We start from the raw sequence: 13,053 nt of genomic DNA, 5'->3' as shown, positions 1-13,053 counted from the left end.
AAGGAATATAACAATAACCACTTTATTATTGCCTCTAGGGCATATTTCCAACACTACTCTATTCACCTACCTATCGCAGTAAGAGCATCTACAACCGGACCTCTCAAACCCGCCTCATACGCCCGGGCGGGCCGCCCGGTCACTGCCCGGTCATGATTTTTTGACCAAGACGGGCCCCTCAAACGGCCCTCAAACGCCCGGGCTGACCGACACCCCCCATACCCAGCCCAAATATGGGGCGGATATGGGGGCGCCCGGGCACGCCCGCCATGTCGGACCCAACAACCCGACCCCACCTCAAATTGCACCAAATCCCCCTCCCCCGAGCTGCCGGATCCATTTGCTCTCTCCTCTATTCTTCCTCCTCCGCGCCGTCCGTCTCGCAACTCCGCCGCTGCGCCCGCTCCACTGCCGCTCCCAGGCTCTCCGCCACCAGCTCCGGAAGAGCGCTCATGTCCTCGCCGCGGGGGACGTTGTTGCCGGCCCGGACGCCACCGTGGTATGTCTGGCAACTCTCGGGCTCCGCCTTGCGCTTGATGTGTTCGACACATTGATCGACCGGAATTATTGTGTTTTTGTTAGGTAAATGATGGATTCGATGCTTCTTCGGACGAGGAGTATGGACCGACGGACCTTGACCAAATGATTCAAGATGAGTTCTTCGATTTGCCGGATTCGGACGGAAAAGTGGACATGAGCATGCTCATGAGCATGCAAGAGGAAATGGACCAGCAAGTGGAGCATATTCTCAACTTCAAGGGATCAATAATAGGGAGAAGAGTGATCAACCGGGACAGAGTGTCTGGAGCAAAGCTACCGCACAATGACTACTTTGCTCCCACACCTGCTTTCCTGGATGATCCATGGTTTCGTCACCGTTTTTTCATGCGGAAACCATTGTTTTTGCGCATTGTGGAGGGAGTGGAGGCACACGACGACTACTTCAAGCTGAGACGGGATTGCTGCGGCCAACTCTCTTTCTCGGCCAAGCAGGAGTGCACGGCTGCTCTGAGGATGCTTGCACTTGGTACTGCTGCAGACGCCGTTGGTGAGATGGTCAGGATGGGGGAGAGCACGTGCCTCAAGACTACTATCAAATTTTCTCATGCCGTGGTTGAGGTGTTTGAACCGAAGTATCTCAGAGAACCAAATGCGCAGGACACGAAGGAGTTGTTGGCTATTGGAGAGGCAAGGGGGTTTCCAGGAATGCTCGTATCAATTGATTGCATGCATTGGCAATGAAAAACCTGCCCCAAAGGTCTATGGGGAATGTATCAAGGTCACACCAGAGAGGTCACCATCATACTAGAAGCAGTGGCATCACATTGCTTATGGATTTGGCATGCTTTCTTTGGAATGCCTGGTTCTCACAATGACATCAACATGCTTCAACAATCTCCGATGTTCAGGAGGCTTTGCAATGTGGAATCACCGCCGTGCAACTACACCATCAACGGCCGGGACTACAACATGGGGTACTATCTTGCTGATGGTATCTATCCTTAGTGGGCGGCGTTTGTGAAGACCATATCCGAGCCACGTGGCAATAAATAGAGCCACTTTGCAACAATGCAGGAAGCGGCTAGGAAAGACGTGGAGAGGGAATTTGGTGTGCTTCAAGCTCGTTGGGGAATTGTGCGGAGCGCTGTAATGATGTGGGAATCAGAAACTTTGTGGCAAATGATATGATTGTCGAGGATGAGGGTGATAGTGTAGCCCAAACCCATGATTTTGAAGCACCCGGAGAACAAGTTGAAATCCTAGAAGATCAAGATGTTGATCAGCTTATGAACTTTCTACATATGCATCAGAATCTTCGAAATCAGCAGGTGCACACGCAACTACTCAATAATCTTGTGGAGCACATGTGGATCCACAATGGCAACCAAGGAGGCAATGCTTGAGTTTAGCACTTCAAATAAATTTTATGTAACGCTATGTATGCTTGATACCAACATTTGTTATTTACGTGCGACATTGTGTTGCATGATCGACGTGCATGTATTTGCATGGATTTAAGAGTCTGGATTTGAGATATGTGGATGCACAGAATGAAATACGAGGGCCCTTCCGGATGTGCCCGTGGGTGTTTGAGTGGCTAGATTTGCCAAGTCCGGTTGTAGATGCTCTAACACTACCTTCTCCCCCCCCCCCCGCATCTCCCATGAGGAAGACCCACAAGGCACTCAAATGATTGATAAGTTTATTTATTAAGAATGAAGTTGTTCTATGGACGATTAATCTCCAAGTCGTTTATAACCGCGGACACAACTATTTGAATAGATTTATCCCTGCAAGGATGCACCAATGTACCCACAGACACGACCCCCCCTTATAGGCCAGCCGTGTTGGAAATATTCCCTAGAGGCAATAATAAAGTGGTTATTATTATATTTCCTTAATCATGATAAATGTTTATTATTCATGCTAGAATTGTATTGACCAGAAACTTAAATACATGTGTGAATACATAAACAAATACCGTGTCCCTAGTAAGCCTCTACTAGACTAGCTCGTTGATCAAGATATGGTTAAGGTTTCCTAACCATAGACACGTGTTGTCACTTGATAACGGGATCACATCATTAGGAGAATGATGTGATGGACAAGACCCATCCGTTAGCATAGCATATGATCGTTCAGTTTATTGCTACAGCTTTCTTAATGTCAAATATATATTCCTTCGACCATGAGATCATGCAACTCCCGGATATCGGAGGAATACCTTGTGTGCTATCAAACGCCACAACATAACTAGGTGATCATAAAGATGCTCTACAGGTATCTCCAAAGGTGTCTGTTGAGTTGGCATGGATCGAGATTGGGATTTGTCACTCCGTGTATCGGAGAGGTATCTTTGGGCCCTCTCGGTAATACAGCATCACAAGAAGTTTGCAAGCAATGTGACTAAGGAGTTAGTTACGAGATTATGTATTACGAAACGAGTAAAGAGACTTGCCAGTAACGAGATTGACTGGGTATGGAGATACCGACGATCGAATCTCAGGCAAGAACATACCGACAGACAAAGGGAATTACGTATATTGTCATAATGGTTCGACCGATAAAGATCTCCGTAGAATATGTAAGAACCAATATGGGTATCTAGGTCCCGCTATTGTTTATTGACTGGAGAGGCGTCTCGGTCATGTCTACATCATTCTCGAACCCGTAGGGTCCGCACGCTTAACGTTCGTTGACGATATAATATTATATGAGTTATGTGAGTTGGTGACCGAATGTTGTTCGGAGTCCTGGATGAGATCACGGACATGACGAGGAGCTCCAAAATGGTCCAGAGGTAAAGATTGATATATTGGACGATGCTATTTGGTCACCGGGAAGGTTTCGGGATGTACCGGGTATTCATCGGAGTGTCGGAAGAGGTTCTGGGAGGCCACCAGTATGTGGTGTGCCTTATGGTCCAAAGGGGGGAAGCACACCAGCCCACAAGGGGGCTGGCGCGCCCCTCCACCCCTGCCCACGCGCCAAGGAAGGGAGGGAAGGAAGGGGGAGGCGCCCTAAGGCAACGAGCCTCCTTTTCCTTCCCCCATGTCCATATATGGAAGGGGAGGGCGTGGCTAGGCAGGCCCTAGGGCTGGCCGCTGGCCTTTGGGGGTGCCCTAGGGCTGTCTCCTCTCCCCCATCCACCTATATATATATATATAAGAGAAGCGAGAGGGGCAACACACACCATGGTTCCCTAGCCGTGTGCGGCGCCCCTCTCCCTCTAGTTCTTCCTCGGTCATAATTTTTGTAGTGCTCGGCGAAGCCCTACTGAGATAGTTCACCACCACCGTCATCACAGCGTCGTGCTGCCGGAACTTATCTACTACTTCGCCCGTCTTGCTGGATCAAGAAGGCGATGATGTCATTGAACTGAACATGTGCTGAACGAGGAGGTGTCATACATTTGGTACTAGATCAGGAGGATCGTGAAGGTGTACGACTACATCAACCGTGTTGTTAAACGCTTCCACTTTACGGTCTACGAGGGTACATAGACATACTCTCCCTCTCGTAGCTATGCAGATAGATCTTGCGTGTGCGTAGAATTTTTTTGTTTTCCATGCAACGCTCCCCAACAAGCCGAACGTATCATATGCCCAAACTAGCGGGTACAGATAGACTACGACACTCCCCAAGCTACATTCAAGTCCAGGAAAGCGACCCCGCGAGTTGGCATCTGAATCAAAAGTCCGACTGAAACTCTGAATCGCTCACAACCATATGTGTGTACGATTGAGATGGACATAGCCCCGCACTGAGGTGTTCACCCAGCAAAACATGCCACAAAGTTGTGAACCGTCAGGGGACTGTAGCCCCAAACTAGAGTCAACCGCCTAGTGGCTCAAAGTTCAAAGAAGCAAACGTAAACCAGCTTGTGGGCCTGAAAAAATATGCAGGGGTGTATTTATATTTGCGGCAAAGTTTAAAACATGTCGGGCTAGCTGTCTTATATTTTTAGGGTTTAGGACTGTGATATTTGGCACATGTGTAGCATATAGCAAAACTACTATACACCTCATTCCTTTCATATAATTACAAGCATGCATGTATTAGAGTGACTAACTCTTCATTCACGTTCATTCCTTCCTCTAATTTCATACATGCACTAGATGACAAAAAACTGATGTCATCTAGATTCTCCTATATTTCAAAAAATTCAAAATGTTTTATAACTCAAACTATCGGTCCGATGCAAGAACCGTTTTCATATAAAAGATTTCTCGCGACGAGATCTTTGAAACATTTTTTTGGGTCAAAAGTTATCACACTTGGTCTACATAAGTTACCACACATGTTCTATGCAAGTTTTTTTTGCAGGACACATGTTCTATGCAAGTTACCGTGCTATTTTCGCATAAGTTATCGGGGTATGTTTTTCAACAAGTATTTTCCTTTGGTAAAAGTTATCGCGGTGTTTGTACGTAAGCTATTGGGTCAAAAGTTATCACCCATCGGGTATGAACTTATCGTGTTACTTTCACATAAGTTACCGGAGGTATGTTTTTTAACAACTACCTTTTTTCCCTTGTTCAAAGTTACCGTGGTGTTTGTACGTAAGTTACCGGCTATGCAATTTCTACATTATCATGCTATTTTCACATAAATTACCGGGGATATGTTTTCAACAACAACTTTTTTGCATTGGTCAAAGTTACCACGGTGTTTTATACATAAATTATCGGGTACGCGCTTCGTATATTACCGTGCTATTTTCACATAAATTATCGGGATTATATTTTTCAACAACCTTTTCTGACTTGATCAAAGTTACCACGATGTTTGTATGCAGCAGTTCGTTTATTACCGTGCTATTTGCACATGAGTTATCGGGGGTATTTGTTAACAAATCCCCCCCCCCCCTAAGTTACCGTGGTGTTTGTACGTGGGTTATCAGGTATGCGGTTCATATATTACCGTGCTATTTTCACATAAGTTATCGGGATATGTTTTTCAACAAAATTTCCCCCTTTGGTCAAATGTTACGGTAGTGTTTGTACATAAGTTATCAAGTATGAGTTCGTATATCACCATGTTATTGTTTTTCAACTTCCCCCTTTGGTCAAAATGTTATGGCGGTATTTGTATTTAAATTATCAGGTCTATGGTACATATATTATCATGCTATTTACACTGAAGTACCAGGTGGTAGGGTGTTTTCAATAACTTTTTTCCCAAGTTCACAATTACCACTGTATTTGTACTTGAGCTATCGGATCTTCGGTGCATATATTACCATGTATTTACATAGAGTTATCGAGGGGATGTTTTTGCACAACGTTCTCCCCGGTCAATGATATCGTGGTGTTTGTACTTAGTTATTGGATATGCGCCTCATATATTATCATGCTACTTATACTGAAGTTATTAGGGTATGTTATTCAATAAATTTTCTCCGGTCAAAATTATCAAGGTGTTTGTATGTAAGTTATCATGTATGTAATGTGTATATTACCATGATGCCTATATATATGTTACCGCGGTGTTTTCAATAGCCTTTTTGTTGGCCCAAACCTCGTATGTGCTCGTAGACTATTACTTTTCGTCAAGAGCTATCACGCAGTCGGCGAACCGGCCGAGTACTTTCCGACCGTACGTATAGACTGCACGTACGTAGACTGATCCATCGAGGCAAGGTAGCTGATTCCGCCGAGACACACATACCAAGCAACCTAGCTGCCTGCTAGATTGATCTTGAGTTCGCTAGCACATGCACGTATTAACAAGTCGCCGGCCTAAATTAGTCTAAACTAGTCCTATACCTATACGGTTTGATGATTGCACCTGTCCGAGCTGAACAAGGCCACTAATCGTGGTTTATTCCAACACTAGTAAAAAAGCCTGTGCGTTACAACGGGAGAAAAAAAACCACACGGCCTTTACACAATAACCATAACTCACGACCCCAATAGATGCATCCTTTATTTATTTCAACATGGCATCTTATCAGTCTTGCCATTTATCCTTCTTCCCACTCTCGCCGATGGACATGCATGGTTATAGATGGTTTCTTTCGTCTCCAATTTGTTTTTGTTAAGGTGTTTATTTTCAATTTGAATCGGCACTTGTACAAAAAAAGACGTATCATCCACTACTGATTAACGTTCCATCCTAAACAACGTTCGAAAAATTATTAACATGTGAAACAACATTATATTCAAATTTTACATATATTTTCCTATACAATTTTCATATATAACTTGTTAAAATTGGAGTTATGGTTTAAAAGATATGAATATTTTTACAGCATTTGAATCTGTCCCTAAACAGCATTTAAAAATAGTTAATGGGTAAAAATAACATTATATTCATACTGTACACATTTTTCTAATCAATTTTCATATATAACATTCTAAAATTGGAGTTACGGTTTAAAAGATATGAATATTAAAAAAATGTTTGAATCTATATAATAAAAAAGGTTATTTCCTAGACAGACGGTGGCTTAATTAAGCGAAATCTCAGGGGGTTTTCTGAATAAATCGAAGAGTACTATTCCCACTTAAAAGAGGATGGCGGGTTGATTAACCGAAATCTCAGGGGGTTTTATGCAAAGCACGGAACGTTTTCTGCTCTCACTTAAGTTGGATCGCGGGTTTATTTCACGAAAGTGCAGGGACTTTTTTGCAAAATGTGCAGCGACGTACAACCAGAAACAGTCGCTGCTTTATTATTAGGGGAGATTTTCCCCGGGATCAAAACTACCTACTCAAGCATTGTGGGCCGGCGAAGTGGGGCAGCAGGGCAACAACAACAAGATATACATAGAGAGAGATAAGCAGCAGCAACGACCTACTCAAGCGTGCTCCTACTTGTGACGCCCCCGATTTGACCGTACACTAATCATACACGCAAACGTGTACGATCAAGGTCAGGGACTCACGGGAAGATATCACAACACAACTCTACAAATAAAATAAGTCATACAAGCATCATATTACAAGCCAGGGGCCTCGAAGGCTCGAATACAAGAGCTCGATCATAGATGAGTCAGCGGAAGCAACAATATCTGAGTACAGACATAAGTTAAACAAGTGTGCCTTAAGAAGGCTAGCACAAACTGGGATACAGATCGAAAGAGGCGCAGGCCTCCTGCCTGGGATCCTCCTAAACTACTCCTGGTCGTCGTCAGCGGGCAGCACGTAGTAGTAGGCACCTCCGGTGTAGTAGGAGTCGTCGTCGAAGGTGGCGTATGGAACCTGAGCTCCAACATCTGGTTGCGACAACCAGGTAGAAGGGATAGAAGGAAAAGAAGGGGAAGCAACCGTGAGTACTCATCCAAAGTACTCGCAAGCAAGGAGCTACACTACATATGCATGGGTATATGTGTAAAGGCCATATCGGTGGACTGAACTGCAGAACGCCAGAATAAGAGGGGGATAGCTAATCCTGTCGAAGACTACGCTTCTGGCAGCCTCCGTCTTGCAGCATGTAGAAGAGAGTAGACTGAAGTCCTCCAAGTAGCATCGCATAGCATAACCCTAACCGATGATCCTCCCCTCGTCGCCCTGTGAGAGAGCGACCACCGGTTGTATCTGGCACTTGAAAGGGTGTGTTTTATTAAGTATCCAGTTCTAGTTGTCATAAGGTCAAGGTACAACTCCAAGTCGTCATGTTACCGAAGATCACGGCTATTCGAATAGATTAACTTCCCTGCAGGGGTGCACCACATAACCCAACACGCTCGATCCCATTTGGCCGGACACACTTTCCTGGGTCATGCCCGGCCTCGGAAGATCAACACGTCGCAGCCCTACCTAGGCACAACAGAGAGGTCAGCACGCCAGTCTAAATCCTATGGCGCAGGGGTCTGGGCCCATCGCCCTTTGCACACCTGCACGTTGCGAACGCGGCCGGAAGTAGACCTAGCCTAGTAGGCGTTCCAGTCCAATCCGGCGCGCGCCGCTCAGTCGCTGACGTCATGAAGGCTTCGGCTGATACCACGACATGGAGTGCCCATAACTGTCCCCGCGTAGATGGTTAGTGCGTATAGGCCAGTAGCCAGACTCAGATCAAATACCAAGATCTCGTTAAACATGTTAAGTATCCGCGAACACCGACCAGGGCCAGGCCCACCTCTCTCCTAGGTGGTCACAACCTGCCCTGTCGCTTCGCCTCAAAGTAACAGTCGGGGGCCGTCGGGAACCCAGGCCCACCTCTACTGGGATGGAGCCACCTGCCCCTTCAGCCCCCATCTCCGAACAATATCATAAGTAATGTAACTGTGTAAAGTATATTGTATGTCCGTGATCACCTCCTGAAGTGATCACGGCCCAGTAGTATAGCATGGCAGACGGACAAGAGTGTAGGGCCACTGATGGAACACTAGCATCCTATACTAAGCAGTAGGATAGCAGGTAATGGTAACAACAGTAGTAGCAAGGACAGGCTATGCATCAGGATAGGAATAACGGAAAGCAGTAACATGCTACACTACTCTAATGCAAGCAGTATAGAGAAGAGTAGGCGATATCTGGTGATCAAAGGGGGGGCTTGCCTGGTGGCTCTGGTAAGAGAGAGGGGTCGTCAACACCGTAGTCATACTGGGTAGCAGCGGCGTCGGTCTCGGTGTCTAGCGAGAGAAGAGGGGGAAGAAACAATAAATATATCGCAAACAAATGCATGACATGACAAGGCGTGATGCTAGGTGTGCCACTAACGCGGTACGAGGTGGTACCGGTGAAGGGGGAAACATCCGGGAAAGTATTCCCGGTGTTTCGCGTTTTCGGACAGATGAACCGGAGGGGGAAAGTTGCGTGTTCGCTATGCTAGGGATGCGTGGTGGACGAACGGGCTGCGTATCCGGGTTCGCCTCGTCGTTCTGAGCAACTTTCATGTACAAAGTATTTTCATCTGACTTAGGGTTTATTTTATATTAATTTTCAAATTTTTTTAAACAATTCCTGAAATTATTTTAATTATTAATAATTCAAACTCATTAAACCTAAATGCAATGGTTACCCAAAGCGTGTACCCATAGTGTGCTTAGGGGCTGACAGCTGGACCTGGTCAACTATCCAGTCTTAGTTTGACTGGACCGTTGACTGGTCAAATGGGTCAGACCTCACATGTGAGTGCCCCTGCTTTAATTAACAGTGTATTTATTTACTGATTAGACTAACTAAGCTGCAGGTCTCACGGTTAATGTGATTAGGCTAATTAACTAATTACTAATCATTTAATTAATTCAGCCACTAATTATTTACTTTATTATTATTATTATTTCTTTTTTTTCTTTTCTAATGGGGTCGGCCACACACTAAGAGCACACACGCACACACACCACGCAGCACACTCGGCCATGGCCGTGGCTGCAAGGAAGATGGACGCGAGAGAGACTGAACTCACATTCACTGATACATCACGAGTGTACATATATACAACCCATGCACACGCAGGTGAGGCCAACTAACACCATAACAAACTCCACTAATCTAGTAGTATACACGCAGTATGACCAGATGACCAGGTAAGTATTCACGTACGAGCAGGCGGTAGAATAGGATTCTCCAACAGTGGTCATGGCCAAAACGAGCAGCAGGCAGCAGGAACAGAGTTTTAGCGGCAGCAACGGCAACACATGAGGCAGCGGCCACGAGCAGCAGTAGTTGGGAGGCGCGCGGCAAGAGCAGCAGTAGACGCAGGCGGGCGCGGCGCGGCCGCGCGTGGCGGCAGCAGGAGCAGCGCGAGCAAACACTCACGTACGTACTTACGCGTACAAGCAGACTCGGATGAGCTTGGGACGGCAAACGGCGACCAAATCAAGGCTGAGGAAGGGGGAATCCGGAGGAGAAGCTTACCAAGGAGCCGGGGACGTGGTCGGGGGGGCTGGGGACGGTCGGGGTCGAGCGAATCGACGACGGCGGCCGTCGGTGCAGGATGTCGAAGACGAGATCGATGGCGGCGAATCGGTGCGGCTCCGCTCGATTTGATGCTCTGGATGGACGAGGTCGACGATGGCGATCCTCCTGAACTCGTCGGTGCGGCGAGCGGTGGCCGGTGGCCGCGGGCTTGACGACGGCGTGGTGACGTCCCGCCCGGCCGTCAAAACAGAGAGAGGGGGAGGGGTGAGCGAGAGGCTGTGGGGAGAGCGCGAGCGAGGGGGATCTAGGGCTAGGGTTAGAGGGAGGGGGCATCGGGGTCTTGTAGGCCGGGGTCGCCGGCCGGATGGCCGCCACGACGTCGGCCGGTGCCGTGGCGGGCATCGGCTCTGCCCACGACCCCCTCTGTGAACAGAGGAGGAGGCGACGTGGGGAGTGGGCTGGCCTGGCCTGGCCAGCTGGGCCTTGGCCCAGGGGAGGGGGTTTTCCTTTTCTCTTGTTTTATTTTCTGTTTTGCCCTTTTCTTTTTTTTGTTTCTTTTAGTTACCTCCTGTTTTCCATTTAAAACTTGAACCAAATGACTTTTGTAAAAAGTGGAGCCTTGACATATAAATACTATGCAATAAGCTGCACTGCCACCAAAAGTCTAGTCCCCATATAATTTAGTTTGATACTTTATTAATTAGTAATGGCATTTAAATCATTTTGATTGATCCTATTTTATTTATATTAGAGCATTTAAACACTTTATAAAAACGTGCTCCTCCATCATAATTACTTATGCATTATTTGACACAACCCGAACAATTTAGTTTTGATGTTCGAAAACTTTTGTGGTTTGCCATATTTTGAATTAGAATTTTGAATCCGGTTTTGAACTAACGTGAGGTTAACAACAGTAACCCTGGTGACGTGGCATCATTAGCAGGGAATTACTGTAGCTTAATTATCCGGGCGTCACACTACTCTTGGAGAAGGACTGAATGAGGCGAAGAAGACAAGACATGTACATACACGCATCTCTTGAGGGAAGCCTAGCGCACTCTGTGAGCCACAAATGATCTCCTTTCCTCCCTTAATCTTCACGGCCCATCCTATGAAAGAACGAAGGAGGCGGCTTTCGCAGCCTACTCTCATCAGGAAAACTTGGCTTGTCACATCCATGATTCCCATCCGTTGGCCATCACGACACTGCCAAGAGGAAGCTCACACGTAGTGGAGAACATGAATGGCAGCAGCGAACTCCATGGCAGGAAGAGGATTTGGGTTGGCGACGCGGCATCTCTCTATTACAAACTTGCTCATGGAAGAATGGTTAACCTTGTTAAAAAGGAAACTATAATGATAGGTCCTCGGGACAGGTGTGCTAGGCACGACATCACCTTACTGGGTCACATAAAGACCAATGTTATAACTCTTGGAAATATGTTCCAACCATCATATCTGACTGAGATTCAGATCTGAATGGTGTTAGGATAACTCAGATTTCAGGATACCTGAGAAGAAAGTGCAACACAAATTGTCAAGATGACATTTTAAGATTCTCGGGAATTGAACTATGGAAGCGAGTTCCGCAACAGGAGTTCATCATTAAACCAAGGAGAGGATGAGGTGGCTGATAGGCTCAGCAACAAATCATCGAGATTTCCAAAGGATTTGATTTCCACAATTATGTGAACAAGGAAATATCATTTGTCGGATCAAATGATATAATGATGTATGCTCGAGGGAAACATACACAACTGAACAATGATAGAAGGGTGCACCCAGGAATCTGGACTAGGTAGCACGATCAATGTTCGAATGATGATTCAATAAGCAATAGACTTAGAATGGAACTGTAGACCAATAACTTCAAAGCAAATAGGGTTGCTAGAAGTTTAGAATTTACACATCACAGACCATTTGTCGGTATTCCGGTTAGAATTAACACGGAGACCAAGAAATGAACGCAAAAGGCGAGAGATATTACTATATCAAGAATTCTCAAGAGGTGGTAAAATTACCACGACATTCTTGACATAAAAGGTGGTAATATTCCAAGGTAAAGAAGAACAAATGCTGGATAGCAAGGATCTCAAGGTATAACACAAAACACGAATAAGTTTGTGTTGAACAGAAGGCAATAAAGTGGTCGGTGATAACACAAACCATTGAGGGGCGAGGATGGTATTTCTCATCAAGAATTCGATATATATCTTGGAAGAGCTCGGGATGTTGATGATGACCACGACACATTTGTCGAGAGATTTCATGAAGATGTAGTCGGTTGGCGATGACATCAAGTCAAATGATGATGCAGCGAAAGTCAATAATACTTGAAGAAGAACTCATAGGAAGTTATGCAGTTCCGTGATAATCTCGAGATACCAGAGGGGGTAATACTTGATGACAGATCAAAGTAGAGGTTGGACTGGGGTATTGCTCTACAGAAGACAAGCGCTTAAACTTGCACGCGAAACAGTATTTAAAGGAGAAAATGGTCGGAACCACGATTGAAAAAGGCCAGATCCCAGATATAAGATGAACTTATACCAAAGGAATAATTTAATCTAAGAGAAGCTTTAACGATAAGATCTACATCGTGTCCATGGGCATGAACACAAAGTTCAAGGTCGACTCCCACTTCTCCAATGCATAACCTTTCATTCACTTCTCACTTTCAAAGAAGTTGTAGTGTTGAAATTTCATCTGGCAAAATACTAGAAGTGTATGACTCGTGAAA

This window comes from Triticum urartu, chromosome 1A (genome assembly GCF_056163025.1).
Source record: "Triticum urartu cultivar PI428250 chromosome 1A, HENAU_Tu73, whole genome shotgun sequence".
NCBI classification, from domain to species: domain Eukaryota; kingdom Viridiplantae; phylum Streptophyta; class Magnoliopsida; order Poales; family Poaceae; genus Triticum; species Triticum urartu.
This window is presented reverse-complemented; position numbering follows the sequence as displayed.